A 15,066-nucleotide genomic window follows, 5' to 3' on the forward strand; every position below is an offset into this window, starting at 1 on the left:
CACCGCTCTTTTAAAAGTAGATGACCCAGAGGGTGGCCCTAAAAAATGCTTTTCAAAATTATATCAGGGTCCTTCTCAAAATTATCAAGACTTTGTCGACGACCTGAAAAAGGCCATCGACCGGCAGGTGGACAACAACTATGCCCGCCAGTTATTGCTTAGAATACTGGCGTATAAAAATGCCAACTATGACTGTCAGTGCATATTGCAGCCCCTTGTGGACCAGCCCGGGGCAGACATCGCTGACTACTTAGAAGCCTGCCGAGTGGTCGGCACCGTGACCTATAAAATGGATGCCCTCGCTGCTGCCCTGCAACAATATGGAGCGCGACGTTCCGGTAACTGTTTTAATTGTGGAAAACCGGGACACTTTCGCGCCCAGTGCAGAGCTCCGGGGGGAGGGAGTCGGCGACAGAACAGTCAAGAAGCGAAACCAAAAACGGTTTGTCCCCGTTGCAAAAAGGGGTTTCACTGGGCAAAACAATGCAGGACCAACTGTCCCCCTAGTCTGGGAAACTAGAACAGGGGCGATCGGCCAGCCCCGCTCGAAAGGCTGATAATGGTGGCAGTCACCAGTCCCCACCTCCTCTTCCGGCCTTGGTGGAACTGGAGAACGCAGAGGAAATCGCTACCCTGCTGCCGGGAACCGCCTAGTCTTTAATTCTCCGCCCCAAAGGCCCCACTCCCCTGCCCATCAATGTTCTGTTGCTGGTCTTTCCACAGCGACACTTTGTCCTGCAGGGAGCCATCGACGCCCCCTTTTTGCTGGACCCCGATGACCCGGGGCATATGGGTATGGCTTTCATCCCCTACGTTCCCCTGAGAGTGCCGGAAGGGCAAGTGGTTTCCTCTGCCTTGCCGCTTCCTTAACCCACTCCTGTGTCGTCTACTCACTTGTTGGCCATGGAACAACCTTTGCTGCATGCTCGCCCGATCACCAGCTTTAACGTTAATGGCCACCGCTTTTCTGGTATTTTAGACACCTCCCACAGACCCATTCAATCCCACAGATTAGGCCTCCTCCGTATTACATCTGCCGGCCAATGTCGGCTGGCGACTACTCGGAGGAGGGCCTTCTCTGTGGCTGCTCCGGCCCTTTGGAACGAGCTCCCCATGGAGATTCGGACCCTCTCCACCCTTCGGGCCTTCCGGACGGCCGTGAAGACCTGGCTGTCCCAGCAAGCCTGGGATTGAGTCCTCCCCACCCCCCTACTCTAATCTGCTGTGTCTGTTGTGCTTTTAAATTGTTCGTATTGTCTGATTGTTTTGTCTTACTTTTTGTAATTTCCCCTCCCTTGGCTTTTGTTCAGCCACCCTGAGTCCCTTCGGGGAATAGGGCGGCCTACAAATTGAATAAACTCCAACTCCAAACTCTTTCCGACTCACATAAAAATGTTCTCCACTTAGTGGAGGAAGCCTTGCAAAGGGTATGGGTAGATCAAATGCAAGCAAATGCCCTCTTAGCCATAGCCTTAGTCAATACTCCCCAGCTACCAACAGGAGTGCTACTACAAAATGTGACTTCACATGTATACTGTTTTTCTTTAGTTTTTCTTTAGAATTAGGATAAGCCAAGGGTTCCACCACAAAACCGCGGAGTACAAAATTGCGCTCGACGAAAGCACGCATTTGACGTCATCACAGCGCGACGAAAACATCGCGCTGTGATCGAAAAATGTAAAAATAAAGCGAAAACCTTACCCTAACCCCCCCAAACCTAACCCTAAACCTAACCGTTAACGTAACGCTAAACCTAATGCTAACCCTTAACCTAACGCTCTAGCCCTAAACCTAACCCTTACCTTTATGTGAATCGGCTTGCTTTAATTTTATTTCAATTTTTAATTTTTTTCGTCGCGCTGTGATGATGTCACATGCGCGCTTTCGTCGATCACGATTTTGTCCTCCGCGGTTTTGACGGGTCACGCAAAAAACATCTCAGGTATTGATTTTGGAATGGTTCCATCTTTCCCACACCCCAAGGAACTCAGCCAAAAACCAGACCAGTTTGCCGCCCTTATTTCCAAGGGCAGGCTCCACTGTGAACTCTTGACAGGCACAGAACCTACTGGCCTGTACGTTCTTTGTTCCCTGCAGACACGGGAGATACTGTGTGCCACCTCGGAGCAACTCCAGTTCGCCTTGGCGGACGGGGGAAGTTTCCTGCCACCTCCCCACAGACCCAAGGCTCAGCCTCGCCAAGGTCCTTCCGCTCCAATGGAATCCGCCTTTCCTATTAAAGACGCTGTGACTGTCTTCTCCGATGGGAGCAAACATCGTGGGGCATGTGCCTGGCAGGAGGATGGTACATGGCACACCCAGCTAACAGAGCCACAAAAATCTGCTCAGAGAGCTGAATTGGCCGCTTCCATTTTGGCCTTTCAATTATTTGAAAAACAACCATTTAACTTAATTCTTGATAGCTTATATGTGACTCAGATTTATAACCTCTTTGCATGAATCGTATCTTTCTCCCTGTATTGACTCACAACTTTTGTCCTTGTTTCTTACTTTACAAGATCTTGTTTCTTCTCGCTGTCATTTTTTTTCATGTCTCCCGTATCCGAAGTCATCAGCCTTTTCCTGGGCCTCTCCAGGAGGGCAATGACGTTGCTGACGCTGCGGCATCAGCTCCCCCACCCCATGTCAATGTTTGCTCTGCTGTCGCGCCATGGGACAGCCGTTCATACTTTCATCAAAATTAAAAAGCGCTCATAAAACAATTTGGCCTCACATCGGCGGAGGCATCTGCGATTATTCAGCAGTGCCCCACTTGTAGCCGACAAGCGCATTCCCTCCCTATGGGGGTTAACCCCAGAGGGACGGAATGTTGTCAAATTTGGCAAATGGATGTGACACACTATTCACCCTTTGCTCCATGGAAGTATCTACACGTAATTATAGATACGTACTCTGGCTTCTTGTTTGCTACCCCACAAAGGGGCGAAGCCACAAAACATGTCACCCATCACTGCATTCGGACCTTTGCATCGCTGGGACGCCCAAAAGAATTAAAAACAGACAATGGGCCCGCTTACACTAGTGCAGCCTTTGCTGCCTTTTGTAACCAATGGGACATTGTGCATAAATTCGGCATTCCATATAACAGCCAAGGACAGGCTATGGTTGAGCGCGCCAATCAGACTCTTAAGCATGCCCTTGATCGCTACATTGAAACACAGGGGAAAGGACCCCCTAGCCTCCCGGCTTTGCAAAACATTCTTAATCTTTGTCTCGATACATTAAACTTTTTAAATCTCACCGGTCAGCCGCCTTCCTCAGCAGCAACTCGTCATTTTGCAACTCCGCTTTCTGCGGACACTCCTCGACCACCCGTCTACTATCGCTGCTTGCCTGACTTGACGTGGCGAGGACCTGATTACCTGGGGAGGGGGCTACGCTGCAATCGAACTAAAAGACAAAGTCCTTTGGGTCCCAGGAAGACACGTAAGACCATATTTGCCCAAACCACCAAAACAAGGAGCAGCCTGATCATGACCAACCAGCAGGAACCACAGCTTGAGGCTGTCTCTGTCTCTGACCCGGAAAACAGGGCAGGGCACCCTCCACCTTATGCTCCCCTGTGTTTCGCCGCAAGTCCCCCCACTATCGATCATAGTGGGAGGAGGTTTCCAAGCCCATGGACTGCAGAGCGTGTTTATATCATAAGGTTATATTTGCTTTATTGATGGTTATTTTGTTCTTCCTTATTTGGGTTGGGGAATGTGGGGCGGCTCCTTCTGGGACTATACTAACAGCGTGTAGAGGATGCCTCCACTCCACACCGTCGACCCAGACGCACTGTGGATTGGCGAGTAAATGAGTTTCATCTCCTTATACATAACCTTACCCGTATAAATAATCTGTCCGATTGCTGGGTTTGTACAGGGCTGGCCCATTTTGGTCCCCCTAAACCTTACAGGCTGGAATGTTACTGCACTGTATGGAACGACAAGTAATCGTCCACATGTTCTTTTATGATTCTGCCCAGTATATTTTGACACATCGGGTTTTACCTCCTCTTGCCCCCATTTGTATTACACGGCGGAACGTTTCGCATGAAGGTTATCAAGTAGTAACTAATAATGGTAGCAGTAAGCAAATCCCTTTGATCCGCTTTTCTTTAGGGGAATATCCCCCATTATAACCCTTGTTGCTTTGCTGGTACTCTTGTGTTGCTGTATTCGATGTGTACCCTCTTTATTAGCTGTGTGTAAGAATATACTCTCTAGCTTGGCTCCACAGAAGAATATTCACATTGTCAACCACATGGAGTTACATGAACAGTCAACCCCTTCATGGGGAAAGATCCCTTCCGCATGCCCAGAAGAAGAAGGAGACACTGCCTTTTAAAAACAGTGGAGATGTTGGAATCCATTCCGTGTGTGTGTGTGTGCAGGCTCGTTCTGTGTAATTTTACAAATACTAGGTAACCTGGATTGCACACCATCTAAACTCAATTTGGACAGTCAACCCCTTCATGGGGAAAGATCCCTTTTGCAAGCCCAGTGACCAAGAAGGAGACGATGCCTTTTAAAAGCAAAAACAGAGGAGATGTTGGAATCCATCACCGGGTGTGCGTGCAGGGAAGCTTCGGCTGCCTGGAACACGTACACAGGGGATGGTGAGACATCGCGCCGTGGGACGCATCAGGAACTTTTCCGCCTAGCGGTCGGGAGTTACTACGCGAACTCATGTAACATGAGCTATGTGAGCAAGCTATGCCAATACCTGCCCTTTCTCCTCCCTCCCCCTACCCTATGCCATGCTATAACTTTTTATTTGCTTATTTGTAACGTGTGACCACATACGCCTTTTGATACGCTCTTTTTGATGACGCTGTAACTAACTTTCTCAATAAAAGAGGTCCTCGAAGTACATTCGAGGCCCTCATCCCGAGGAACTCAGCCTGCTGTCTTCCTTCCAATTTGGCCAAGAGACATTATTTTTTTCTCTCTGCAGGTTGGGCCGATGAGATTCTGCAGTTTCAGGTGAGACAGGCTTTTAAAACAGCGGGTTTTTTTAAATGGGCAAATCTGTTTTGCAAGTGGCACTAATTTTGCTGTCTGCTGCAATATTTATTTATTTGGAAATTTATATTGCCGCCTGTTTGCACAAGACAGGAAAGAAAAAACCTGATTCATGAAATTAACAAATTGAAAAGCCAGTTATCAATAAATGCCCATTAAATTGGTGACTAAAAGAAGAAATATTAGGGGGCGGGGAATATTTATATATACAGTACTGTGCAAAAGTTTTAGGCAGGTGTGAAAAAATGCTGTAAACCAAGAATGCTTTGAGAAATATAAATAGTTGTTTACTTTTTGTCAATTTTCAAAACGCAAAGTGAGCGAACAAGAGTATTAATGGTGTTCTCAATGTTGAGAAATGTCTCTTTAAGTATATTTTAAACTGTTTTTGTTAAAGGTTTATACCTTGTATTGGTTCTGGGAAGTCAGGGTGGGAGGGAGTGGAGTTTACTAAGTTGGAGGAGGGGTGTTGGATTTTAAGGTACTATGATTGTACATGTATACTGCTATTTTTTCTTTTTTATGTATATTGAAATGGAATTATAAATACCATCAACACAAAAGGGAGTTTGCTCAGAAGCTGAAATAACACCAAGTGAATTAGAGGAAAAGTGGGAAGCAGAGGAGAGAAGAAAGGTAGGAAGAGAGGGGTAGGAGACAGGTGAGGGGGGAAGATGAGGTGTATAAGGAGGAATGGTAAGGGGAAAGAGGAGAAGGAGAAAGGAAGGGGAAGTAGAGTAGAAAATGATGGATGGAAGACAGGATGTAGAAAGGGGGAGGAGAGAAGGGGAAGAAAGTGTCAGATAAGGTATAAATATGGTGTATGGAGAGCAGAAGAGCCAATAACTGGGTTTTTCTTTTTTTTCCCCTTTGGTATGAATTGATGTAAGTACTTAATAATACAACTTGATATTGACCATGCAATAGTATACATGTGATTATATGCTATGAAAATGGAAGATAAAAACTTTTCAAGTTAAAAAATGCTGAGAAATACAGGCAGATGCTTATCCATCATGCAATACCATCAGGGAGGCATATGATTGGCCCCAAATTTATTCTGCGGCAGGACAATGACCCAAGCTTACGGCCAAAGTCATTAAGGAACCATCTTCAGGGTCAAGAAGAACAAGAAGTAGTGGGAAGTGATTTCATGGCCCCCACAGAGCCCTGATCTCAACATCATTCGGTGTGTCTGGGGTTACACAAAGAGACAGAAGGATGTGAGAAAGCCTACATCCACGGGAGATCTGTGGTTAGTTCTCCAAGATATTTGGGGTAACCTACCAGCTGAGTTCCTTCAATAACTGTGTATAATAACCCGGAAAAATTGCTGCTGCTGTTTTGAAGGCAAAAGGGCAGTCGCACCAAATATTGATTTGATTTAGATTTTTGTTTGCATTTTTGGAAATGGACAGAAAATAAACATTATTTATACTTCCGAAAGCATTCTTCGTTTACAGCATTTTTTTCACACCTGCCTGCAACTTTTGCACAGTACTGTTATCTGTAGCCCATTTCCATATCCTGCACTGAAATGTAGTAATAAAAAGAAATAACCAAGAGAATATTAAACATTTGAAGGAGGTAACTTGAGATTTATATATCTCCACGAGTTGGTTTGAAGTCGGGGAAGGCTACAATGAAGAGATCCAGAACTCTCTCTTTCTGATGGTTTAATGGAGAAATTAAAACGGATCTGAGTGGCTCCCTCTCCCCTCCACAAAGGAGAATTGACCAACTGGATTCCAGAAAACCATTGTCTTAATAAAAAGGCTTTGTCAGGTTTAGATGACAAGAAATATATATATATTCATTTTTCCTATTGTTGTTTTGCAGCTTCGGGCAGCACAGATGTCTCTGCGTTGTAAGTAAGTAAAAAGTACAGAGCGTCCATTTTAAAAATCATTTTTAAAGCTATTTTACTCTGCTACAAGTAGTCCTCTGTTTACGACCATAATTGAAACTCCCCCTCCCAATCTCCACTGCTAAACAAGGCCGTTGTTAAGCGAGCTGTTTTCCTCACTTTACAACCTTCCTTGCCGCAGTGGCTAAGTGAATCACTGCAGCTGTTAATTTAGTAGCACGGTTCTTAAGTGAATCTCGCTTCCTAGAAGGTCGCAAAAGGAATCACATGACGCACCATGGGGATGCCATATTGTAAGTGAATTGTAAGTCACACTTGAATGCTGTCGTAACTTAGAGCCGAGGTGCCGCAGTGGTTAAATGCAGCACTGCAGGCTACTTCAGCTGACTGCTAGTTCGGCGGTTCAAATCTCACCGGCTCAAGGTTGACTCAGCCTTCCATCCTTCCGAGGTGGGTAAAATGAGGACCCGGATTGTTGTTGGGGGCAATATGCTGACTCTGCAAACCGCTTAGAGAGGGCTGAAAGCCCTATGAAGCGGTATATAAGTCTAATTGCTATTTGAACGGTCAGTATATGGATGGTTTTAAATTGAGGACTATAATGTAATCTACAAAAATTGGCACCCCTTCAATGCAGTTCCTGTCTAGATGGCTCAGTGGCTAAGACACTGAGTTTGCTGATCAGAAAGGTCGGCAGTTCTAATCCTCGTTACAGGTTTTCTGCGTAAGCAGGGGGTGAGACTAGATGACCGCCCAGGTCCCTTCCAGCTCTGTTACTGCTTACTGTTTTCTAGCTGGCTTACAGCCTTTAAAAATCTGGATTATTAGTTACCAAAGGCACTTTAAAATGTCCTTCCTGTGTTCCGTGATGAGCGTAAAATAGACAAGCATATGTCTGATTGTGGGTGATGTTAATTTAACCGTCTGAGAACACGCAAAAATCCTGATTATTATTATTATTTTAAGGCGATCCGCTTGGAGCCAAAATGTATAATTTTTGAATTTTCCTTTTTTTTCAGGGCACACGGCAGGGAACCTGGAAAGATTCGGCGATGGTTAAGATGCGCCCTACAGGAGCTCTTAGAGGTGAGTTTGAAGGTTGTGGGTCCATTGTGGTGTTTTGTGACTTTGGCCTTTGAAAGGATGACCTCTGTTATTGGACGACTCTTAAGTCAAATGGCAATTGAGTTACCAAAGCCCTGATCGGCCACGGTTCTCTCACACAAATGTCTTTCTTTCCTTTTCTTTTACTAATTTGAGTTTTCTTTTTCTACCCTACAGGCAATGGATTCACTTTAAAGAAAGGTGAGTCCGTATTTAAAGATATTTTAGGGAATTGATGTTGGATTTTGGCTAGGCCTTTAAGTCTGCAGAGGTAGTCTTCCGCTTGCGGGCACAATTGAACCCCAAAACTAGATTGACAAGGGAGATATTTTTATTAAGTCAATCTTGCCCCCGTTTTTACAACCTTTCCTGGCACCGTTGTTAAATGAATCACTGCAGCACCGAAGTTAGTAACGCAACGATAAAGGGAATCTTGACTTCCTCGTTGACATTGCTTTTCATTAGGTCGCAAAAGGGAATCGCTTAAATATGAGACAGTTGCGAAGCGTTTCAATTTGATGCCACAATGCTCATAAGTGTCAAAAACACAAGTTGCTTAGTGCTGTTGTAACTGGTCACTAACTGAACTGTGGCAAGCCAAGGATTACCAGTATGTAGGACTAGTAAAAGGTAAAGGTTCCCCTTGCACATAGTCCTTCCCGACTCTAGGGGGCGGTGCTCACCTCCGTTTCAAAGCCGAAGAGCCAGCGCTGTCCGAAGACGTCTCCGTTGTCATGTGGCCGGCATGACTCAACGCTGAAGGCGCACGGAACGCTCTTCCCTTCCCACCAAAGGTGGCTCCTATTTTTCAACTCGCATTTTTTTACCTGCTTTCGAACTGCTGGGTTGGCAGAAGCTGGGAGAAGTAACGGGAGCTCCCTCCGTTAACGCGGTGCTAGGGATACGAACTCCCGACCTTGATCAACAAGCTCAGCATCTTAGCCACTGAGCCACCGCGTCCCCATAGCGCCCTTATCGTCATGTCAATTCACCGGTCTTCGGATCATGGGATATAAATTACATTTGAAAATGTTCAGATATCATGGCAGCTTAATTAGCATCTAAGTTAGATGGGGGCCATCCTATCAATTTAATAAATGCATTGAAGGCTGTTAAAACCAGCAATTTGTCGTCCCAGTGATGAAAACCCACCACGTCTTACTGCCTGCTTGGTGCCAGAAACTGCAAAGTTTGAACCCACTGGTACCAGCAGGTGGAAAAGAGGATGGATTGCTTCAGAAGAAGCTGTCTGATGGGACCCACCGGGCATCTTAAACCCCCTTTTGTCTCCCAAGAAACCCTCTTGAGCGTCAAAATTCTGCTTTGATGCACATCAACTGTTATTATTTCTTTCAACAGCTTCCAAAAGGAAATGAAGCTTCTCGAAGTAAGAGGAAGACGGGCACTCCTGCGTCGCCGAAGTAAGTTTTCCCCGGTCGCTCAATTCACCGTTAATTTTGTCTTCGGACAGCCTGGGTTCCCGCTGATATGATGAGTTCAACACTTGGAATCTCGTTCGGCTGAATTTCGCTGTTGAGAACCGGAATCTGAGCATCGGTTGGGAACTAGGCAAGCCTCAGGTTGTGGGGGAGGTCATTGGTGCCCCAAATATTTCCTCCTATGCCCTGCTTTCTTGAATCTCTTGGGAGCAGGAGTTTCCATAAGACATAGGGGCACGTTGGCTAGGAACACTTGATCAGTTGGCGGTTCGAATCCCTAGCGCTGCGTCACGGAGGGAGCTCCCGTTCCTTGTCCCAGCTTCTGCCAACCTAGCCGTTCGAAAGCAGGTTAAAAAAAATGCAAGTAGAAAAATAGGAACCACCTTTGGTGGGAAGGTAATGGTGTTCCGTGTGCCTTCGATGTTGAGTCATGCTGGTCACAGGACCACGGAGACGTCTTTGGACAGCGCTGGCTCTTCGGCTTTGAAACAGACGAGCACCGTCCCCTAGAGTTGGGAAGGACTATGTGCAAGGGGAACCTTTACCTTTTTAACATCCCATAAGACTGACTTCAACTCCCCCAGCATAGCTGGCTGGGGGATTCTGGGAGTTGAAGTCTACAAACATTTAAAGGTCCTTAAATTGGGAACTTTAACTCCACAGATCTTAAAGTTTAACAACCTTAAGTTGGATGTCCCTGTTTTAAAGCCTCAATTTGGAGTGAAAACAGACCTAAGCCTTGTTATAAGCAGGATAACCCCAATTTAATTTAACGTTTTTCCTTGTTGGGGCAGATTTCCAAGCTTTTGAGGCTGGTACTGAAATTTGAAGGCCCTGCTTGCAAACAGACACTTACTGATTGAGAACCAGAATTTTACCTGGCTGGTGTATTTATGTATTTTTGATACGTTATTTCCTACAGAATGGAGATGCCAGTTCCAGTGTTCCGGCATGATGGAGAATGAATGGGTAAGAAACACATGGAGATAGCTTTAATCTATGAGTCCGCAACCTTAAGGCCCGTGGGTCAAATCTGGCCCGGTGAGTGGCTGTTTTCGTACAGCCCTTAAGCTAGGAATGGCTGATAGACATAGATCCCAGCCTCATTCTAGACATCCTGAGGGTTGGAGCTGAAATAAAATTTATTGGTTAAATTTATTTGCTGCCAATCTAGCTATGGGGCTGCCCTATAGGCCGCTTACAGCCAAACCTGGGGGGGATGGCACTTGGGAGTTGACCTCAGAGGTAGATTTTTTTTGTTTAGCTTAGATACAGCCTGTTGTGCCTTCAAATGGCTTCTACCTTACCGCCGTAAAATGGCTTCTGTACAACACAGTGGAGTTGCTATGGTAACGGTTTCACTATATTCCACAAGGGGGCTCCCTCTGGTAAGGGCGATAATCCAACATTAGAAATTACTTTTGGTCCAGACATTTTCCTCCTATAAATAAATATCTGGGCGAGGCTGAGTTATCAGCTAGTAGTTAAATAAAAAAGAATCCCAAACCACACGTCTCTTAGATTTTTTTTTAAATACATAAATGGGCATTCTAATGAGTGGTGTGGTGGCCTAGAGGTGGATTTCTCTTGCCTCATAATCAGGAGGCTGTGAGTTCAATCCTAAGTAGCGGCAGATATTTCTCTCTCTGGGCACAATGAGTAAATTACCTGTTGAACTAGTAAGTAAGTAAAATCTTTATTACGGTCAAAGACCAGCAATACACATTGGTTTTTAACACTATGTTAAAAATACTGACATTAAGATATAATTAAAAGGTATGGAAAATAACATACACGCTGAACAAAACTCTTCTCTGGCAACAAGAAAGGCATCTGGCCCGTAACACTCTTTGCTCCATTCAGTTCCCCTGCCTCCACCCTGATGCCAAGGATTGCGGGGTCATTAAAGGACAAAAATAAATAGGAGAAATGGGCATTCTCATCTCTGCCCGTTGCAGTTTTAATGATGAATACACCTAGCTCACTTTGAACCAAATGAAAACACCCGGAATTGCCTGAAAAACTGCAAAAGAAAGAGACGAATTTGATAAGCGGGATTCCTGATGGGGTTTCCACATTGCTGGTTTTTTTATTGATTTGTTGATGTTTTCATTGTACACAAGTTGATTTTTTTTCTTTCTTGCCTCCTGCAGAAAATAACTTGGAAGGAATTGCCCAAAACATAGGTGAGTGGATTTTCCTGCCTGTAGGCCTGAATTTAATGAGCACAGTTGAGTTCAAAACTGTCTTGTTACTAAGCGAGACAATTGTTCAGCGAGCTTCCCCACCGCTGCAATTTTCTGACCTTCCCTTGCCGCAGGTGTTAAGTGAGTCACAGGCCTTTTTAAGTTAGTGGCACGGTCGTTATTTGTTGAGGTTCTGAATTTTGCACAGGTTATTTGTCGAGGTTCCAAGTAACGCAAACTTTGAGGCACCTGAGTTCCATAAAGAATAATTTATTGGATACATCACATTGGCGCAAGCTGATGAAAGCCGACTCAGAGATTTCCCGTAGCTTTCACCTAATTAAAACTAAAAGTTTTCCCCTTTCCTCCCAAGTCACGGGGTCACGCTGTCCAATCCCAGGTGCCGGCTGGTTGCTTGGATACTTGCTCCTCCTGGCCAGCCCCCTGTGAGAAGGTCCTTGGTTCCCACAGGAAAACTTTATTGTTTGGGCTACAAAACCCCGTGACTTGGGGAGTCCTCAAGCCTCCGAGATGACTCTCGCTTTAGGGTTGATTCAAGGGTGAAAAACTGTCCCCCTTTTCAGTTGTGACTTTCAACAAGCCAATAAATAAATGGTTGTAAGTGAAGGATTATCCGTAGATGAGATAAAAGTTAGCGGAGTGACAAATCCACCTGGATTCATATCGCTCGCTAAATCACAGTCTGGTTCATTTTTGGGGGGGGGCTTGGGGCAATTGTGGTTAGTGGTGTGTAAGCCAGGCCTTTGTGGTGGTTTCTGATACTTGCCCTGGCTGGCTCTCAATGATGAGATTGTTACCGCCCCAGTCTGATATCCTGTGACTGAGTGGTTCCTCTGATGAATTAAAGCCGGGTTTGGGAGATTCTGCCACCTTTTCATGTTGCATTTCTTTTCTTTAATCTGTGACTTTTAACGCCATGCTGGCCATGTCATCTTTCTCCTTGCCACAGGCGGCTGCCAGGATGATGTTGCTGGACTCAACAAGAGCTTGAAATCTGCTATTTCTCACAGCGAGAGGTGAGAGTTTCATTTCTAACACCAAACGTAATATTTTTTAAAAAATAAAGATTGCTTTTGTGGGGAAGAAGCTGTCCAAAACACGGATTGAAATCTCATTTTGTAAGACGGGAATGCGTCTAGTGAAAAGAAGTGAGTGGCATAGGGTTCCAATATTTTGAGGGGCTGCCCCAAAAAAGAAGGTGCGTGTGTCAATATTGTCCAGAGCACCGGAAGGCAGGACGAGAAGCAACAGGTGGAAACTAATCAAGGAGCGAAGCGGCCTAGAAATAAGGAGACATTTCTTGACAATCAGTGGAACAACTTGCTTCCAGAAGTTGTGAATGCTCCAACACAAGTTTTTAATAAGATTGGACAACTATTTTGTCTGAAATGGCATAGGGTGTCTTGCTTGAACAGTGGGTTGGACTAGACTAGTTAAATCTAGACTAGGCTAGATTTAAACTTCCAATTCCATTATTCTTGGTTTCTGATGCATCATCCCCTCCTTAGTTCAAATTTTGCCGTCTTTGTGCTCCAAAAATCCTATTTGTTCTCCTTTGGCTCTTGAGAGTCAACCTGTGTTGTAATTTACAGATTATTTCAGCAGTTCCTCAATTTTCGATCTATGTTTTTTTCTGTCTCCATAAAAGCAGGCTTAAATGGTTACCTTGAAGACGTTTGAGAAGAATAACACCAGCTGTGAAACAAGAATGTGTGTGTGCTTCAGTAGTGGAATAATGAAACGCCGATATTCCGCCTTCAAATACCTGTAACATCTGAAATTCAAGTCTAGCTGGAGATATTTTTACTAGCTTTTTCCCACCCCAAAAGAATATGCAGCACAGAGATGTGTGTTTTGGGATTCTCTCTTTTAAAAACTATTATAACTTGAAGAGTTTGCTGTTACTTAGAAACTGGATGAAAGTTTTTTGGGGGGATATTATATCTTATAATATTTAATATATCTTATATATTAACAAGCTGGCACTCAATCCAGACAAGACTGAGTGGCTATTGATGCTGCCCCCCAAGAACGGACCAGATATTCCATCTCTCAGCCTGGGGGGGGGGGAACTCTTCACCCCTCAGAGAGGGTCCGCAACTTGGGTGTTGTCCTGGATTCTCAGCTGACATTAGAATACCACCTGTCGGCTTTGACCAGGGGGGCTTTTGCCCAGATTCGCCTGGTGCACCAGTTGCGGCCCTACCTGGACCAGGAGGCACTTCAAATGGTCACTCATGCTCTCGTTACTGTAATGCGCTTTATGTGGGGCTGCCCCTGAAGAGTGTTCGGAGACTACAATTGGTCCAGAATGCAGCCACGCAAGTGATATCGGGTGTACCTAGGTACACCCATGTTACACCTATCCTCCGCGAGCTGCACTGGCTTCCCATCGGTCTCCGAACGTGCTGGTCGTTACCTTTAAAGCCCTACACGGCTTAGGACCTGGATATCTACGGGACCACCTCCTGCCATATACCACCCAACGACCCATTAAGATCTCACAGGCTGGGCCTCCTTCGGGTACCGTCGACCGGGCAATGCCAGTTGGCGACTACTTGGGGGAGGTCTTTCTCTGTAGCTGCCCTGGCCCTGTGGAATGATCTACCCGCAGAGATCCGGACCCTTCCCACTCTCGGCCTTCTGGAAAGCTATTAAAACCTGGCTGTTCTGCCAGCCCTGTGGCTGTTGACCCTAAATACATTTAGAACGGAGTGCATGGTGTGTTTTTTAATCTATCTTTTCTATTTTATTTTTTTCTCCTTGATTTATTTTGTACTGTAATCCGCCCGGAGTCCCACGGGATTGGGCGGCATATAAATGCTATTAAACTTATAAACTAAACTTATCTACAAATTTACAGGATTTTTCCCCCCCCACTTGTTAAAAAGATTTTTGGTACATGTCAGGAAAAAATTACTGGCAATTTAAATTTCTTTTAAATGCATACAAATTTGCTACTGTTAATAAATATGCTAGTTTGAAAAACAATGCTGTGGTTTGTTTTCTTGACTATCCTGGTGAAAGATGGATGGATGGAGACGGGATTTGCTTAGTGGATGTTTTCTTACCTAATTGGGTAGATTATCTAATACTCCGTACAATAGCAGAGTTGGAAGGGACCTTGGAGGTCTTCTAGTCCAACCCCTTGCCTAGTCCAACCCTCCTTCCTCTTCCTCACAACAATCCTGTGAGGTGTGTTGGGCTGAGAAGGGCTGGCCAAAAGCCACTCATCTGGATTTCATGGCTAAAGGGGGACTAGAACTCACCATCTTCTTAGTGATTGGTTGAAAGTCACCCAGCCAACATTCATGCCTAAAGGGAGGCTAGAACTCCCAGTATCCTGGCCATTGGCCCAAAGTCATCCAGCTGGCTTTCATGTCTTAAGGTGGGGTCAGAAGTCACTTTTTAAAAGTTCC

The 15,066-nt window shown here is 45.2% G+C and overlaps 5 non-coding genes across 5 annotated transcripts; all 5 read left to right on the forward strand.

The window, feature by feature from the left end:
- Positions 1-6,667: 6,667 nt before the first annotated feature.
- Positions 6,668-6,738, forward strand: LOC116520306. Its single transcript, XR_004256751.1, has one exon. It is a non-coding gene; the product is annotated as a small nucleolar RNA SNORD26 (small nucleolar RNA).
- Positions 6,739-7,757: 1,019 nt separating this feature from the next.
- Positions 7,758-7,829, forward strand: LOC116520305. The gene has a single exon (XR_004256750.1). It is a non-coding gene; the product is annotated as a small nucleolar RNA SNORD27 (small nucleolar RNA).
- Positions 7,830-9,133: 1,304 nt separating this feature from the next.
- Positions 9,134-9,260, forward strand: LOC116520309. The gene has a single exon (XR_004256754.1). It is a non-coding gene; the product is annotated as a small nucleolar RNA SNORD22 (small nucleolar RNA).
- A 225-nt stretch (positions 9,261-9,485) lies between these two features.
- LOC116520307 lies at positions 9,486-9,557 on the forward strand. Its single transcript, XR_004256752.1, has one exon. It is a non-coding gene; the product is annotated as a small nucleolar RNA SNORD30 (small nucleolar RNA).
- Positions 9,558-12,421: 2,864 nt separating this feature from the next.
- LOC116520308 lies at positions 12,422-12,489 on the forward strand. Its single transcript, XR_004256753.1, has one exon. It is a non-coding gene; the product is annotated as a small nucleolar RNA SNORD31 (small nucleolar RNA).
- The last annotated feature ends 2,577 nt before the right edge of the window (positions 12,490-15,066 follow it).

The sequence above is a fragment of the Thamnophis elegans genome, chromosome 17 (genome assembly GCF_009769535.1).
Source record: "Thamnophis elegans isolate rThaEle1 chromosome 17, rThaEle1.pri, whole genome shotgun sequence".
Taxonomy (NCBI): domain Eukaryota; kingdom Metazoa; phylum Chordata; class Lepidosauria; order Squamata; family Colubridae; genus Thamnophis; species Thamnophis elegans.